The sequence below is a fragment of the Ciconia boyciana genome, chromosome 1 (assembly GCF_034638445.1).
Source record: "Ciconia boyciana chromosome 1, ASM3463844v1, whole genome shotgun sequence".
Lineage (NCBI taxonomy): Eukaryota > Metazoa > Chordata > Aves > Ciconiiformes > Ciconiidae > Ciconia > Ciconia boyciana.
The window spans coordinates 92,754,253-92,773,127 of record NC_132934.1 but is presented as its reverse complement, the minus strand read 5'-3'; the positions used below and the strand labels follow the sequence as shown (position 1 = coordinate 92,773,127).

General features: G+C 40.3%; 1 protein-coding gene across 14 annotated transcripts in view; it reads right to left on the bottom strand.

The window, feature by feature from the left end:
* The window catches only part of ZBTB20 (zinc finger and BTB domain containing 20), a 470,118-nt gene that overhangs the window by 208,334 nt on the left and 242,909 nt on the right, over positions 1 to 18,875 (bottom strand). For 7 of the 14 annotated variants that reach the window (XM_072882091.1, XM_072882038.1, XM_072882100.1 and 4 more), the window contains one exon: positions 7,069 to 7,115. The exons of the other annotated variants lie outside the window; for them this stretch is intronic. The gene's annotated coding sequence lies outside the window, so the exon portion shown is untranslated. The remainder of the gene's footprint in view (positions 1 to 7,068; positions 7,116 to 18,875) is intronic. 14 annotated transcript variants of the gene reach the window in all.

Below are 18,875 nucleotides of genomic sequence, written 5' to 3'. Positions count from 1 at the left end.
AGGTGTCGGTACACTGAGTGGAGGTACTTGCAAAAGACCTGATAAATCTGTAATGCAAATACAGAGAAGACAGCACTAGGACAGCAAGGGAATAAGGAAAGATAAAGATAAAGATAAATTCCCTTTATGCCTAAAAATGACCAGGACGTAGTAACTATAATACATGTTAGGTGAGCACATCTGAAATATTGTGCCTGAATTTTGACCTCTTCCTCGATGTAAAGTTAAGTTTCAAAAAGAGAGAAAGGAAAAATGAACTTGGCCTCCAGATGGGATGCTGAAAGAAGTGCTGTTTGCTTTATTTGTCCATGCAGTTTTTTGCCACTCCTGCTGGAACAGTGTGAAGGACAATTACTTAAGTGTAATGAAATGAGTGCCCTAATGTGAACACTTCCAAACACGAGATCCATCACGCCTTGACAAACTGTAATGCCAGAACCCTCCACCATCACTGCTCTATCCGGAAATTGCCCTCAAATATTTGAGACATTCCTGGAATTAACAAATAAGTGGCTGATTTGGCCTGGCTGGTTGCTGCCTGGTATCCCTGGCTGGCACTGCCTTACAATGGATGGCATTGTTATGCTGCAGCAATTCTTTTGCTTCTTAAGTTTACCAGTGCCAGCAAGAGGAAGACTGATTCATTTCAACTAATGTGACTCTTGAATCGAAGATATGACTCATTTTAAGGAAGCTTTTGTTGGATGCTTAGTCTATCAAACCATGCATACTTTAGATTATTTGGCCTCTATAGATGATATAATCAGGCAGACACAACCATTTTGGTTGAACTCAGGTACACATTATTTTTGTATTGAAAAGCTGGACATGAACAAACAGTTATAGTGCAGCTTCATCTAAAGTCTATGACCAAGCCTTTCTGTGATATCTGGAAAAGAGCTGCATAGTACAGTACGTTTAACTTCTTAGAAAATGACAAAAAGCAAGTAAAAAGGACAAAACATCTTTGTCAGCTCCCAAGTCAGTGAAGCTGCAGTGCTCAGAATTTGCTTATGCAATATACATAAATGTCAGGTCACAATGCAAAAACTGGAAAAGGAAAATAGAGTATTTTCTCCTGTTGTGCTTTCGTCCCACAAAGCAGCCCATAACACATCACTTAACTTGGGGCTGCTCCCTGGACTAAACAGAATAACGTATTTCAAACATCTCTTTAATGAATAAAACTAAATATAATACTACAGATAGTGTCTCTGCTTTTTGAAGCTCACAGATACAGAGCTAAGTTTCAGGTAAAGTTCATCAGGATGCCTATGGAAAACACCACTCTAAGATCATACTGTTTGGTTTTCTATCCAAGCATTTGCACAACTAGCTTTCATTTTCAATAATCCTTCTAAGTGTTACTTAGTCAAGGCTCACAATGGCTCTTTGAGATGGGAAATCAGTGGCAAAGGGGTGATGTGATCTACTCAAGGCCACAAAAGGAAAACATTATCAGAGACAGCACTATTAGAAACCAAGATTAGCAGAACTCTTTCTTGTATCTGAAACATGCTTTCAATATCATAGAAATAACTGCTCAGATCACCCACACTTCTTTAAGACAAATACAGTCCTGATCCCATTACTCAAAAGTGTCTGGAAAGAACAAATTTACAAGGCGGATATATAACATGCGTGGTCCTTCTACAGAGAAGAAAGAAGAGCTGCTATGGACATTCAAATTACCTTCAAGCCTTTACTCCCAGGTCATTCGAAGTGAAGCTGCTAAATGCAGTGCCTCCCTTGGGTGCATGCAGGTACACTTGTGTACTTTCATATATTTATACATAAACTATACATACAATACATCCACATAAATTTGAGCATGCAGACACAATAAAAAGTGACTAACGTACAATTATTTGGCATGGTAGCAGCACTGCATACCTGTGACTTGTTCTGTGAGCAGGCTCAACACTTTCCCTACTGGACTTGCAAAGAACAACTGGAAAGCATGAAAGTAGCACTCCTGCCATCTGGGCAGGAAGACTAGCAATTACATGCCCTCCTCTCACTTTAATGTCTTAACGGGCCCATATAACGGTCTAGTCCCATATAGTGGTGAAAGAAATCCATACAGGGTTTCTTTGAGAGAACTATCCTTTTCCATCTCCGGGCTAGACAGTTCAAGTTACCCCTATGATGTATGTTGAAGAGTTCAAGCAGGAAGGATGTGTGTGTAGGTAAGACGACTAACCTAGGACCTGAACTAGGAACCAAGAGACTCTGGGTTCTCGATCCATATGTCCCTGGGACCTGCTACCCATGTCACAGGACAAGTCTGTGTTTCCACTTACCTATTTATTAGAAAAGGGATGCTAATAATTACCCACAGCACCTGGAAGACTGAAAGACTTGATATGTGTGTGCGTGTGTATATTTGTGTACATACATAAAGTCCCCTGAATAACATGGGGATATATGGGGGCAGATGCTCCATTTAGCCCAGTCCTCTCTCTCCAGTGGAGGCCAAGAGTATGCATCTAGAAGGCAAGGTATAAAACCAAAGCAAGCCTCTTGTCATACCTTCCCAGAATATTCTCCTTCCCTTCAGTGATTTAGTTGATGGGCTTATATCATAGAATCATAGAATATCTCAAGTTGGAAGGGATCCATAAGGATCATAAAGTCCAACTCCCTGCTCTACGCAAGACTACCAAAAACTAAACTGTGGGCTCCATTAAACCTGGAGGTAGGGTTACATTCAACCAGTAAAGCTAGTAACCAAAACAATAAACCACATCCCTAAGTGGTACCAAAATGCAAGCACAACGGTAAATATATTGCAATGTCATACTGAAAAACTGCTTTGTGAACTACGAATACCTAACTGAACTGTTTCTTCGAGGCAATGCTATTTCTTGTTTCCACAGGTAGCCCCAATGTCAATCAGAAAAGGGTTGTATAACCAACCAGCACAGCACAATATATGTGATCGAACCTAGATCTGAAAAGACGAACAGCATCGTGGTGCACCCAAACAAATAAATACTTTGAAGAGGCAGTGCTTATTAGCTTAGGTAGAGTGCCATGCTGCCGTAGCTATGCCGCTTCTCGTTTCTCAAGGTGGTTTGTTCACCACTAACTTGGGTTCTCTGCACTGTGCTGAACTGTACAGGTAGTGCTCAGTTTTCTAATCTCTCCTGGACAAACTTCCCCAATAGCAGGACCAGATTGGTATTGCAATGTCTAATGACAACATGCATATGCATTACTGCAGCCTGGTGTCTTTTGCTTAAATGTTTTCTGTGATACCAAGGCTTTTGGGAATAAAAGGTGACAAAAAAAATTAAAACACCCTGGAAATATGGAGGATTTCCCTGCATTCAAAACTGTGCTATCTGTGAGCCCAATCACTGTCTGAGTTAAAGGTCCATTTCAGTCGATCGATACCAGCTCATGGAAAACCCAACAAGAAAGCTCAAATTAGAAATGAAGATGACGTGCTATCATTTTTCTAAACACATCCAAGTGTGGCAATGTTGAGTAGCATTCAACTCACTTATTTTAGCTATCTGTAAAGCCTGCATTTAGCCAGGTACCCTTGCTAACCGGTGGATAGAGACAGGAACCTGTAAAGAGAAATTTGTCCCATCATAACAGGTCTATCAAAGGAGGAGAAAAAATCATGCTCTGGAAGGACATTCTCTTCAGTTATTTTAGAGAAAAATCTAAAATTTTGTCTTTCAGATTTCCAAGGTTAAGCAGGAAAGATTTTTACCCTTAGCTGTGACTTTGACCCCGTCAGCTTACAATGTAACGATGGGTCAGACCCAAACGCTGGATTCCAGCTCTTCAGAGCTTGGAGGAAGCTTAAATCCAAGCTCACACCAAACTTGACAGACTTTTCCTGTATGCACATACTTCTGTTTTGCTGCAGGGGAGGTCTGTGTTGGGGGAATTCCTCTAATATGTTTCTGCTGTAAACTGGTACTCTTTTCTACCTTCTCATCTGATGGCATTCCCAATATACAGCTGGGAAGAAAAAAACATTTGGGATCCCTTCCTCTCTATCTACAAAAGGGATTTATGTATGAATCCCATTAATATTAGCAGAAGTGTTGTGAAGAAATCTGCACTAAGAAGAGAATATGACCCTGAGTTTAAAAAAATTCAAAGCTCAGACATCTGGGGACCCCTGTCATGAAGGCAAACAAAGAAGTAAGGAACGTAGCACAGCTTATTTCCCCAACAACAGGACATCTAGCCTGATAAACTCAAGTTGCCTTGATTCAGAAGCAGAAACTGTTACAAATTGAAACATTTTCAAGGTGGTTTCGCTTTCGTTTATCATTTATTTGGATATTCAAAAAACAAAACTGGAATAACTGACAGATGCTCATATAGGAGGGAAAGCAACTCAGTTCCAGTCATTGTTTTACATACAACAGAAAGTAATGTTATTCCCATTAGCAGAAATGGATTGCGATGCTACTCCTCAGTCAGTCCAGTCTCTGCTGTACTTGGAAGAAAGGTACGCAGAGGATCCCTAAGCATACTTTCCTGTTTTCTTCATTCCACCTGGAGAAGCAGAAAGAGCCTGTGCATAAGTTACTCCCAGTGCATCCAAAGGCACTGCCTGTGAGGTTCTGCAGCGAATTGTCTGCCTACAGGGAAACCTTAGGAAAAGCTTTTAACAGATTCCTGCAAGAAGAATTAAATAGTTCTTCAGAGAACAGATGGGAGGGAAAAGAACATTTTTCCATACCCTGCACCTGCTCCAGCCTCATATAACTAGATGATTATAGCGTTCCTGTCTTAAATCATTCTCAAAAGGGGACCAAGTTTAAACTTTACAAACCTCAAACCCTAATTTAACTAAATAAAATACCACTCAACCCTGTCGAATGCTTTATATGAATTCTTAAATAAATGAGGTAAGTTCTTCTTGAGTGAGGTACCGTATTTATTTTGACTTTAGACCTAACTCAAATCCTGCAACTCTTCGTGAATAAGAAAGAAAGAAAAAAAAGTATTTCAGGTGTGCTTGCCAGATCCCAAACTGGGTAAATACACTTTTCTCATTTCAGTCCATTTTGCAGTTTGACAGTCTAAGTTTTCTTCCTCTTTACTTTAGGTTAGTGAATAATGTTCTTGTTTCTTATTCCAAAAGTTTTTTTGAAGTAGATTATAAGATTCCTATGCAGTTTCTTTAAAAATTTAAAACCCTGAATATGAAAACATGCACTGATATACTCAGCTTACATCTGGTTAGGTATTCCCCTGAATTTTCAGTCCTACAGGACTAGTCACACACTTAAGTAGTAAGTAGTGATAAGTATTCACAAGAGCAAGACCCAAGTTTATAAGTTCTGTTAGAATTTTTTCAGTTAAAGAAACCTACCAAAATTCAAAACACTAATACCAGTGTTTATATTACTGTCACAGATCTGAAAATATAACATAAAATCTATATGTTATGTAAATATTGCAATATTTACAAATGCTGTTCCCAGTAGAACCGAGACGTCCCAAAATCAGTGACCTCAATCAAACTCCAGAAGAAACAAATCTCCTTTCTGAGCCGTTACATATTGCAAATTGCAGTATCCATCATATAATTTTTGTAATTCTTATTGGTAGCTTTTCCTGTTGTTACTGCTTTTGACATTGAAAAAGTATTATTGATCAGAGAATTTAATTTGTTTTATATTCTTTAAACAAGAGCATAGGCTATCTTCAGTAGTACTCAGCTCAGAAGTACCTGCATATACAGGCCAGACCAGGGCGTACAGATGTTACTGGAAGCATTCCGACTTAGCTAAGTGGTCTTCGGTGCAGGCTTATTGGGAAAGTTCCCGGAGCTGTAAGAATAATTGCACTGAAGCCAATGGAAGTTCTGGGTGTGCCATTAAATGAGAAAGGAATAGGTCCACATGGGCTTGTACAAATTAGAAATACTCTAAACAGACTGCAAATCTCCTGCTGATAGATTAATTTGGATTTTTAAACCAGAAATTCAATCCTCTGCTCTTCACATAACATCTTCATTTTGTCCTGCCTTTCACTCAGAAATCTGGTCACATGCATGGTCCAGACCAGGAACATAAAAATCCAGCATTGAATCCTGAAGCACTATTCATTTCTTTCTTGGGCAAAATTCCCTCTGAGATCAATAAAAGAGTATAGGCTAAAAAAGCAGCTGAGAATTTGTCTAACTCAAATAACGGATGACATATGATGACATGGTCCCGTGACAGTCTGCCCAAACTGGGATAGGCCCAAAGGCAATAAGATTTTTTCCATGACCTGCCAAATGCCCTTTGACCTCTTTTTAGGGATTTCCTTAGGCCTTTTGCTGGAATTCCAAACAGTTCTAAAAGTCCATTGTCAAAAATGCAGACACCTTACAGTGCTTCACTTTTAAATCTCAGAAAGACACCCCTGTACCTAAACTGTTCTCCTCACTCTGCCAAATGTTTTGTTCTGCAAAATGATAAAAAAGGACTGATTTATCAGTCTAGGCATTGCATTCTACTGCTGAAATTATGTATTTCTAAACATCCGTAAGAAACAGTAAGACTAACCTAAAACTGGAGAGCATTACTTAGTTCATTTTCTTTAAGAAAACATCTATTTCACAGAAATGTTTGTATGTCCCAACAAGCTCTTAAAGCAGGAATTCTCCCTCAAGTTTGCACAATAAGAATGCCACAACATTTTGCTGATGTGTATATTGCACTTTTCATTAGATGCCACAGGAACAGCCCAGGCTGAAAAATATTTGTGTGGATAGTTCATACCTGTTAACAGACCAGTAAAACCAACTGCATGAGCAACAGAAAATCATGTTTGCAACAAATAATTCATGCTAGGTATACAGTCAGCTGTTACTGGATGAATGGATTAATATATATATATACTGAAAAGTTAGATGGCTTAGTCTCCAGCCCATGATCAAGTATGCAAGAAGTGGTACTAGTGGTTACACATAGGACGTAAAAAAGCACATTTAGATCAGTATAGTTCTACGTAAACTTCATAATGTCAAACATAATACACCCTCCTTGCTGAGGGACAAGAAGAGCTGCCGTCAAGGAAAGCTTGTTGAATGGCACTTACCTCCTGTCACCCAAAGTGCAGTTCTGAAGATAAGAGTGATGTCTAATCTGCAAAGGGAAAGGGCCTGAAGTAAACAGAAAATTTCTACATACAGTCTTACTTCTCAGTATCAGAATGAAACTATATTAGGCTATGAAAAAGAGTTTCTGGGAACAAAGTGTCTCTAAATTGTGAAGCAAATTCTCTAGAATAAGATAATAGGGTTTCCACTGTTTGTCTCTTTGGAGCTTTCCCGTACACAGTTAAAAGCAAGTCTACCAGGACCCGGAAGCTATGCTGCCCGCAGAAAAATTCCATGCAGCAAAAAATCATAGAATCATAGGATCATTTATCTTGGAAAAGACCCTTAAGATCATCAACTCCAACCGTTAACCTAGCACTGCCAGGTCCACCACTAAACCATGTCCCTAAGCACCACATCTACATGTCTTTTAAATACCTCCAGGGATGGTGACTCAACCGCTTCCCTGGGCAGCCTGTGCTAATGCTTGATAACCCTTTCAGTGAAGGAATTTTCCCTAAGATCCAGTCTGAACCTCCCCTGGCACAACTTGAGGCCATTTCCTCTTGTCCTATCACTTGTTACTTGGGAGAAGAGACTGACACCCACCTCGCTACAACCTCCCTTCAGGGAGTTGTAGAGAGTGATAAGGTCTCCCCTCAGCCTCCTTTTCTCCAGGCTAAACAACCCCAGTTGCCTCAGCTGCTCCTCATAAGACTTCTGCTCTAGACCCTTCACCAGCTTCATTGCCCTTCTCTGGACACGCTCCAGCACCTCAATGTCTTTCTTGGAGCAAGGAGCCCAAAACTGAACACAGTATTCGAGGTGCAGCCTCACCAGTGCTGAGCACAGGGGGATGATCCCTTCCCTAGTCCTGCTGGCCACACTATTTCTGATACAAGCCAGGATGCTATTGGCCTTCTTGGCCACCTGGGCACACTGCTGGCTCATATTCAGGCGGCTGTCAACCAACACTCCCAGGTTCTTTTCCACTGGGCAGCTTTCCAGCCACTCTTCCCCAAGCCTGTAGCGTTGCATGGGGTTGTTGTGACCCAAGTGCAGGACCCATCACTTGGCCTTGTTGAACCCCATACAATTGGGGTTCATCTTGGCCCATCGATCCAACCTGTCGAGATCCCTCTGTAGAGTCTTCCTACCCTCAAGCAGATCAACTCTCCCGCCCAACTTGGTGTCATCTGCAAACTTACTGAGGGTGCACTGGATCCCCTCGTCCAGATAATTGATAAAGATATTAATGTATATCTTTAAGATAAAGATATATAATGTATAATATAAGTACTGAGCCCTGGGGAACACAGAAAGAGTCTTGGAGGGCTGTTACAAGTACTACCTTACTTCAGACTCTATCAAGTAACAAAAAATATAATAAAGACCTTGTGAATGTTCCCCAACAAATAAAAAGAAGCAGCAGCAACTGAACCCCAGCTCTCCTGATCCCCAGTACCATGTTTTCATCCAGTAAAACATTCTAGGTTTTATGCCTAGTCTGAAAATACTATCATAACTTCTGGATAAATACAGGATCTGTATGATGATGATGGTGGAAGTTAATCTTGGGGAAGTGACTCATACTGACTTTGCAGGTCCTTAACACAATGTCTGGAGCAAAACCATCAAGAGTTTCCTTCTGTACATGGCCCCTTTACCGTGCAATTCCAGGAGTGCTCATGGTGTCTATCAGCTGCATTTGTGAGCCACAGCAGGAAAAAACCTCAAGCAACAGTCAGAAGCCTATGGAGCACAAGCAAAACCTGTGTTTTGGAAAGGTAGGCCTCACCGAACCTGGCAAGTATTACAGCATCTTGCTTTCCTGAGTAGGAAGCCCTTCACCTCCATTTTAAGCAAGACACAGCAAACAAGAGTCTATTCTGTCTCCTACGACATGGCAGCATGGGACGGTTCAAGTGTCTGCTTGTCTCTCCTCGGAGTAGGTGCTGCGGATTAGACATGACTATGGGGAAAAGAGTGGCTGAGAGCTTAAGACTCATTTCAGGGGTGACCCGCAGAAGATGTGAGTTTGCTTATGCACCACATCACCCCCTTGGTCTGATGAAAGCCTCTGTACCTCCCCTCCCTCCCCTCTCCTTTAATCTCTGCATGCTGCTATGCGGAAGGTGCCAACTTGAGAACAGACAGTTCTGAAAAGAAGGCAATTAAAAAAAAAAAGCACAGTACTTTAGAAATTTAAACAACAAGCCCTGTGATCAAAATAATTCATAAAGGGAAGGATTTTATGAAGTCATTTCACGAGCACACAATGCTTTTTTTTTTGCTTTGTTTTTTAAATAAATCCGTCAGTACACATGCCAAGGCAACACATCTGAATACAATATCAGCAGACACACCCTGAATCCCTGCGCCTGTGCTCTCCCAAGTTACAGCAAAAGCTGAAAGCTGGGCTTTTTGCTTACATTTTAACAATTATCAATTTATTTCTTTTCGTTTGGGTGCATTAGTTAAAACCTTTTTTTTCCCCCCTCTCCCTCTCTCTTTCCCTCTCCTCCTTTACAAGCGCTTCTTTTCTCCTCCCTTCACAAAAAAACATTATCTAAAACATTATCTGAAAAATGGATTTTTCTCTTACTGACGGTAAGTGTGTCTGTTTAAAAAAAAAACATAAAGAGATCTAACTTATAATGAATCCCTCTGGCATAAGGAAGCCTGTTCTAATCTCTCTTTATCGAGCTTGAGTGATAGTTTTGCTCAACGAGTATTGACAGGGCCGTCCTGTTTCTCAGGCTTTCATTTTCCCTGAGTTGGAAAAAGGATACAGTGCATTTTCACATTCTCCAAGTCTGCAGTTGTTTTTATATAAGAAGCAATTTGCTTGGGTCACATCAGGTCAAATGGGAAGCCTGCCCAGCTCTTGGTTTTAAAGGAAAAACATACAGAAAGACACAAAAACACAGCAGTTTCCTTCATTAAATTCCACTCTACCTGCCATGGGCTTGCAGCCACAATGGAATTTCCCACCCTGGCTGACCACAGCTAAACTTTTATTTTTAGGGTTTTTTTTTCTCCCCTTTAAATAAAAAGTCTTATTAGTTTTCTTTCAAGTGAACTTTGAGGTAAGGGTTATTAAAGTCAATGCAATTGTCCATTTTTTAAAATAAATAAATTAATAAAGGCCTATACAGGAGTGAGGCCATATGCCAAAGTCCTTATTGAAGCCCAGATTCTGATCTCTGTTACAATGCTGTAAGTCAAATGCAACTCTTCTAAAGTTGTTGGAGTTGTGCCTGGGTAAAAGATCAGGATCTTGCCTCAGTTTTTAACTCATTTCTCACTCGGGGAAAACCTCAGCTGACTTCGGTGCGAGTTTGCCTGAGTTAAGACTGCCTGTGAAGCACAGCGTGAAGCCTGTCTCTGCAATGTTTTAGGCGTTCTGCTGAGCTCTTCCAAACTCGCAGTGGCTTCAACACTTGAAAAGAATGGCACCCAAATAACTGCCTTTCTTATTACTTGGTAATTGCAAAGGTTACCAGCACTAGGAAAGCTTACTCCCAAGGAAAAGGAAAGCAGCCACAATCCTCCCCCAGCCTCCCAAACAATCACTGAAACCCGAGGTGAAATTCTACCCTGAGCTCCAAGAAGATGATGCTGAGGGAGTGACTCAGCATGTACATTTTTAAGAACAATAGACCACGAAGATGCTTCATTGATTTCAATATAGCCCTAAGGAGAACCAAACATAGTTGCTTGCTTTGCTTTGACTGTGATTTCATTGTACACACAGGCAAGGGGGGAAAAAAGAGAGGGGGAAAAAAAAAAAGGGATACATCCTGAACCAGAGGTGAGACTGTTTCTTTATGATGCTACAAAGGTGTTTAATTCGAATTTGGATCCATCTAAATATCAAAGCATTTGTACCTGGCCTCTCTCTGCTGAACACCCAACTAATCCCACTGCTTTGCTCCTAGTTTGCATTTAACTGCAAATGCTATAATTAAGTTTGCAGAACAGTTTCCATTCAGACTGTTTGCCCATAACTTTCTGCGAAGTTCTCCTTTCGGGCTGAAAGACTGGTGTCACATGAATGATGCAAAGTGTAAGGCAAATTGGGGGCAGGTGGAAAGAGAGTAGTGGAGGACCTACTCAGCCTCAAATCACAAGTGGGTGGCCCCCTCCCTTTCTCACAATTTCCTCCACCCTGAAAAGCCATTCAGCTTTTTTTCTACAATAAAGAAAAAAGGAAAAAAAAGGAGGGGGGGGGGGAACCAAACAGTTGGCTCAATGCCCCTGTATCCTCTGTTTTCCAGACACTCATGTGTGAAACAATGGCAGTTTTGCCTGAATCAGGGCTGAGGATTGCTGGACTTGGCCTTTGAACGACTTTTTGGACATACTATCGTGACTTTCATCCAGAGATCACAAAGGGCTTTGCACTATTTATCACACCGGGCAGACCTTTGAAGCAGTTCGAGCTGTATGATAGCAGAGTCACTTCTTCACTTGCAGTCTCCTTTCCCCAGCAGTCTAAGAAACAAATGAGTTTTTAAAAATTTCATATACTCATACAGTTTCATAGAGTTTCAACGACTGGCTAGTAGGAAACTGCAAAGTTCTCTTCATTTTATTTTCCTACGGTCAAATGGTTCTTTTCTTTTTCTTTTCTCCCTGCTCTCTCTGGTGTCTGTTTTTCTAGTTGATTCATCTATTATCCCTCTTTATATAATCAAATTTCTCTACTCAGTGTGTCATTGTGCTCAGGCCGTATAGTGCTGTCACCTCCAACTCCCTCCCTTCAGAAACTCCACACCCCAATTCCTCTTTAAAGTTGCCTGCTGAAGCATTTGTTCTTTCAGCATCGCCATACGTTTATAAACTGGAGATTAGTTCACTTTGTCTGCCTTCCAAAGCCATTTGCTGCTTGAGACCATTTCATGAGCTTGTCTATTCATGTGGATAAACAAAAAAACCTCAGCTATAATGCGAATTATGAAGAGGAAACAGCAGTTGCATGGAACAAATACCAGTGAGGGTGAATTTAGTAACAGTCACAATTTTTATTGGTGCTGCCCCTGCCTGAACTATTCTACTCCGACACACCTTTGACAGTAGGATTTTGCAAGTTAAAAGGATGATATTCCTTTTTTCCTAGAAGCGAATGACCTACCATAATATTTTGCTTGTGATCCCAGCATTTCTATACTGAAGAGTCCCTAGACTCACAAACTTCTGTCTAGATGATTAATCTGAATACTCTGCAGTTCCCCAGAGCAGTCCATTATTTCCCACAAAGCCTTTAAAACTTTCTACTAAACTCAGGATTTTGAAGTGACGTCTGGCTAGCAGATGTGCTTATTCTGGAACATTTAGATGTCTTCTCTCAAAACAAGAGCCCTTTCAACAATTTAAATTCAAGTCAATGGCAAAATTCCTATTAATTTAAAAAGAGATGTTCAAGTCTTGAAATAGGGAACGAGGCCGGAGTGTCAGACACTTTGTATGTAACATCAGAATATATAATGAAATTCCAGTCTCCAGATGTATTAATCAAATTGTGTTGATTATTTGCAGCTTATAAACATGGTAGGAGGCAAAAAAGGAGTTTTCAAATGGTTTACAGGAGAAACGATGGCTAAAGGTAGATGTAGCCCAATTAGCTACCTTGAGCAGCAGAAGGCCTGCAAGACAGTCCCTTTCCCTTGAGGTCATTCAAGATGGTTGGGTACAGCAGAGTTTCATCAGCACACTTCCACCACTCTGGAAGGGTCTCATCCAGTTTGCAAGACACTGTGCACCCCATTTCTCTGCCTTAAACCCCTTGGACCTGCATTTCCCCTTGCAACGATGTAGAGTGCTGAAACCCTCCAGGCTTCAGGGTCTAAATTCACATCTGCAAGACTCAGAGGAAAATCGGATCCTTTCTATGCAATCATAAATGGTACAAAGTGGATGGAGGTGAGAACCAGAACTTTTTGCACATCTGGTGCAAACCTCTACACGGTAAATCACGCATCACAGACTAATGATCTATCCGGAGAGAGAACCACGAGACCAGGTGTGCCGCTGAAGTCCTACAGAAATATCTGCCAGTAGAGCTTTGATTCTGGTCAGGGAAACTTAGCAGCCTTAAACACCACAAATGACTAAATAAATGTCTTATAATTTTATAAATGACAGCAGGAATTACTGTAATTATGCTTATTAGCAGATAAAAATGTCTCTAAAGGATTGGATTGGGGGGGCTTATAAAGCAAAACAGGAAACGGGCTCATTGAACACATCTGTGGCGCATGGTTAATCTAAGCCGAAGCCTTGCATACGTTCATTTTCCATGCCAAGCATGATCATCATAAGACATGATTATATTCTATCACTTCTAGGGGTTATGGCTTGAACTACTATAGAAAACTAGCTTAAAATTATAATCATGTTAAGATATTACATGTATTTTCTTAAAGATGTGCTTAGCAATTCCGTCTTTTGAGTGCTTCAACAATATTCCCAGAATCAAGCCTTTAAAATGAACTACTTCATTATTTGTGTTGCTTAGGAGTTTTCTGAAGGCAGAGTAAAAAAAGTTTCAAATATGTTACAAGTTCTTCTCTATAACTTGCTTGTGCTGCATACATTTTGATTTACATTCTACATAATTTATGATTTTTATAGTCCTCAAGAGAGTGGTAAGCACTGGAAAGAGAAAGTAAGAGATATTAATCAATCCTACCTCAATGATTTGAATATTTAGGATGAAATCATGGACCCAGAAAGAAAACATTTACCATTGATTTCAATATATCTGGGATTTCAGCTTTCTTATTTGCTTAAATTGTAGATAATTTAATTAATAAAGTACCTAATTGATAAAATGACTGGGCAGAGGTAAAAGCTCACTAACAAGAAGTTAACCACCAACAAAACCAGTATTTACCCTTTTAATTCTCTTACATCAAGAGCAACTAGCCTTCCTGCCTTTAAAGCCATGCACCATACCTAATCTCTATACAGCTGAAAGCCACAAGACGCATTCCACAGAAAAAGAAAGATGCGAGGTACAGGACCTCCAAAAGCAATTCACAGGTTGGAGATCACAAACTCTCTCAAGAGTCCTGCTGTTTTACTGCACAACTGGGCTGAGCTGAGCTTGCAGCTGGGATGCTGGGTGAGCTGCGAATGTTGGCCTCCCTGGTCCCCCCAGTGAGGGACGGAAATGATTCAGCAGTGCCCTGGGCCAGCACAGCCCTGCTGTGCATCATACATCATCCCTCCTCAGCCCTGCAACTGGGTTGAACTCGAGGTGCTCGCATGCCTGAGTACAGCTAAAACCAAAAATCTTTGCTATCAGTATTAGAGGACCTGTAGATTAAAGGTCTGCAGGTCTATACTGCTTGCTGTGCTGAAGGGTAGATACACCTGGGCCAGCTCAGGGCAAGCAGAAATAAGTCCCATAGGTGTCTTTAATGGGGGAGCTCAATTAGCTGCCTAACAGGAATATTTGAAGACTTTATGAAAAGCAAAAAAATTCAGTGCAAGGCTGACTTTGTAAGGTAGGTGAGGATACCCAGACTTCGAATTTAAATTTCATCAGAGTCACCACAACTGAAATACTTATATTTTTGTTCACATGCCAGAACCTGCCAAGACCATCCTTTTTATTATTTTAATATTATTATCATTATTTTCCCAAAATGTGCAATTCCTGCATCAAAAACAGCTAGTTGGGCACTATGTTTGAAATGCTAAGGCTGTATGAATTCTCTAGAAACAGTCACCATTCACTTGCTCAGAATGGCAAGTTTCAATGAGATTTTCCTTGCTTTAATCGGTTTGAGCTAGCTCTTTGGCATTCTCTTATAAATAATAGAAGCTACACACTGCACTTTTATAACATCATTCATCTAAGGATCTCATAACTTAATTAAGAGGGACATTGTCAGGTTAAAAATCATATATTTTTTATTAAGTAATTTCCTTATCTATGTTACTAATAACATTTTAGGCTATTAAGCTGAAACAAATTCTTAAAATCTAATTTAACATCTACTACTAGCGTGTATATATTATATGTACACACAGCTGGTTTACTTTCTGAGATATTAAAACAGATGTGCTAGCTTTACTTTTGTTTCAAGTTGGTTCTATTTACAGATTTTCATGTGTGAACAATGCTCTTCCTACAGAGTGGTATAAACACTCCACGAAAACATTTAAATGCAAACAAAAAACTATATTAACATGTAAGAAAATAAAACATATGTTTTTGTTAATATAAGACTTGCAAGGATTCAACAACAATAAAACTTTAATTTTGGAGAAAACTGTCTAACATTGTATGGTGGTTATTTTCACTTTCTCTAAAGGGAAAGAGACAAGTACTACTTCTGTATTGCTTAATTATGGGAGAGCACAAATCTGTTTGCTGTGAGGGAATACATCATTAATAAATTCATTCAGCTATATTTGAGCCTTTTCAGATATCCAGAAATGTGCTGTTACTTCACTGAGGCTTAAAGCAGAGGTTTGCTTTTGATGGGAGAAGTTAGCTGTGGGGAAAGTTAGCATAATGAAGTTTCTACCTGTCACAGTTTAGTTAAACTGTGAGTTGTTGAAGTCTACACGGCGCTTCCATAATAGGAGGACAGTACCTAAAACACTGCAGGGTCTCTTGGAATCTATACAAATAAAGTGTAACATCAAAAACTACAGTACATATTTTTCCAGCCTTCACCTAATACAGGGGAAAGCTAAGACACATGATCAAAGTCACACAGTGAGTTGATCATAAAACCAAACTAAAATCCATAGCCTGCACCACTCACTCCTCACTAAACTACTCGGTTTCTTCCTGACATTTCAATGTATTTTATACGAAAAACAAAAAAAAGCTATTCTTCACTTGTACTCTTACTAGCTAATACAGCAAGGAAGATGGGATTTTGACTTCCAGTAGGTCACTTTGCTTAGAAAGAGATTCCTTCTCTTTCCTCCATTCCCTAGGTTCAGTGATCAGCAAAGCAGGTGCTCACTTGCAGATCCAGAGCTCTCGCCACACAAGCCAAAAGGAGTTTTACCTTTCATTTTGCTTTTTAATGGTCAATTGCTCAGACATCAGTCCCAGGAGACATACTGCCAACTACTAAACTTTTTAAGCAGGTGGGGGTTGAAATGGGAAGCAGGTCATGCAGTCAACAGCAGTGAGTCAGCTCTGGCTACTGTTTAAAAAGAAAACTGCAATAAGACTGAAAATAATAAATACAAATAATAAAACACACAGCCAAAAGGCCTCTCAGGAGCTGGTGAGGAGCCATGGAAGTGTGCTAAAGCCAACTCTGAAGAATGGTGGTGCAGCCTGATACTCAAAACCAAACACAACACTGTTGTGCAGAGGAATCCCTTAGATGAGAAACACTAGCGTTCTTCAGCATAAATGAGATTGTCTTCAAACTCAGCTGCAAGTGCTACATGCTCAAGGTTAATCAGTTTTGTAGTGCAAAGACAACATGAAATTAGGCCAAGGACCACCTTCCACCACAGGAAGAATTAAAGAAACACATCATTATTCTGCCTGAAAATGTGTTTTACCTAATAAATGTGTGACCTTCAGAGATACCCTTTTGCTGGCTGACTGCAGTAGTGGGACTTGAATGTATATTCGTTTGTTCATAGCCAAACCTCTGATACCCTCAGATTCTCTGATAAAACTTCCATTACTTCACCTTACCATCATCTTATGTCCGTGTCAAATACACCTGCATGAGAGCCACAGTTTTCATAAAGAGCAGGAAAGTGTATCCAGGATGCTACAAAACATGAATCCCTAAGCTGGTGTAACATTTTTTGGTTACAGACTTTTTGTGTTGCACCTATTCAGGATCCAGGACATAACAGCTGAGAACCCATGGCTTGGGTCTGAATGGCGGCATTCCTGTGTCAGCTGCCGACCAGAGAGAAAGTTGCTCCATGGGCTTGGTTAAGTCTTTCAAATTATTGGTGTTTCATTTTCGTAATTTGTCGTGCGCAAGACATGCCTTGAGAGACAGTGCTTTAGTACTCTGAAGTCCAACTATCATTACGTACATCTCAGCCAAACTTGCCAGTGACAACTACAGATAGGACAATGCTTTTCAAAAATGTATTTGTGTCTGGCTGTTGGTGTCTTAAAAGTATGAGGTCTGATTACTCTGGTATTAATGTGTATAATTGTCTCATTAATCAGCACAGACCTTTTCCAATTGTATGTATGTTTCAGCAGTGAATAAATTGTAACAGTGATGGTATTTTTCAAGTAATACAATTTTTAAATGTCACACACACATATGTCTGAAGATATCTGCCTTCCTCACTGGCCATTCCTAAGACCAGAATACTGAATTTAAAAGTTAACTTGTCTAATACAGCAAAATCAATCCTGAGAGTCATGCACAGCTATCGCTCTCCAGGCCCGCTTTTCCCACTTTAAGGCTATGTTAATGCCCAGAAAGCAAATTTAGTCCTGTATTTCTGTGCCTAGGGGGTTTTCTCTTAAAATATAAAAACAAATCCCTATAGTTCACTGATTTAAAAATACTGCTGAAGCCAAAGTAAAAAAAAACCCAACACATTGAGACCTGATATAACTTATAGTACATTTTTACTGTAATTACCAAGGAAAAAAATAATAGCAAACCAGCTGTACTTATTTACAAAGGAATTTAAGACAGACTCTGGGGTCTGCTATCCTTATCTCATGGATAGGCTGAGCACACAAGAAAGATGCTCACAGTACAGTACTCTTATATTGCTAAAAAGATCAGCCAGAGCAACCACGAGCCAATGGCCTCATCCCTTCCACATAAAGGCTAAAAAATTCCAGTTGACCATTATCCTAAAATGGTCCTGTTAGGCCACTGCATGGTGATATTTATTATGTGTGTCCAGTTCAAAGGTGTTGCAAAACACAGGTAGAGAACTTGGTTTTTCAGAGCTGAGCATTAACAACAAAATGCTCGGTTTTGCAGTGCTGATTACACAAGAAACAAAATGAGTTTCTATGTTCCAGTAGCTGAAAGCAAACATGATTGTGTTCCACATCTTTCTCTCCTTTGCCCATTACTTTTTGGGCTCACACATGCACTAGTCCCCCCCTCAAACACGCACAGTCTCACTTACTTTCTCCCTCACTCCTGCATTCCTCCAAGGTCTCCCTCCATGGTTTTACAAGCTATCTACCCATGGTTTTACAAGGTGTTCACGTTCTCCCTTCCCTGCTTAGCCAGCACATGAGCCCCTGGCAGGGCTTTCTCCCCCCGGAGCCACCCTCCTGCCAGACTGTGGAGAGCCGCAGTAAGGTGGTAGTTGCTGCAGGAATTCCCCAATGACCATGGGCCCCTCTAGGGTTCATGCAAAGGACTAAAATGACAAGTCTTTTGGTCTGTGTTTGACTGAGATCGTCATCAGACAATATAGCCACTAATTACAACTTTGCCTCGTCCCTCACCTCTCTCTGAACCAGTTTCTTCCCTATGAAGAGAGCTAGCAGCAGTGAAGTACATCCTTTGGGTATGTAAGGAAGGCCTCCTTCATTAAATGCTATGAAGTGTTTTGATATCCTCAGAAGTGTGGTGTTATTTAAGTGCTAATCACTCCAGTCTTCAGTATGTCCAAAATGATTTCACTTGTTACCAAAAAGCTCCATTGTCACACATTACATTGCCATTGCACTGAAAAATAATTAACAGCCTACATTTTGGGGTCCATTATTTGAGCTGTCTGACTGACTAGGGAATTATCCAGAATTCCCAAGTTTTCAACGGAGAAATTAGAAAACATTAAAAAGGTAGGCCAGGGAACAGCTCTATGA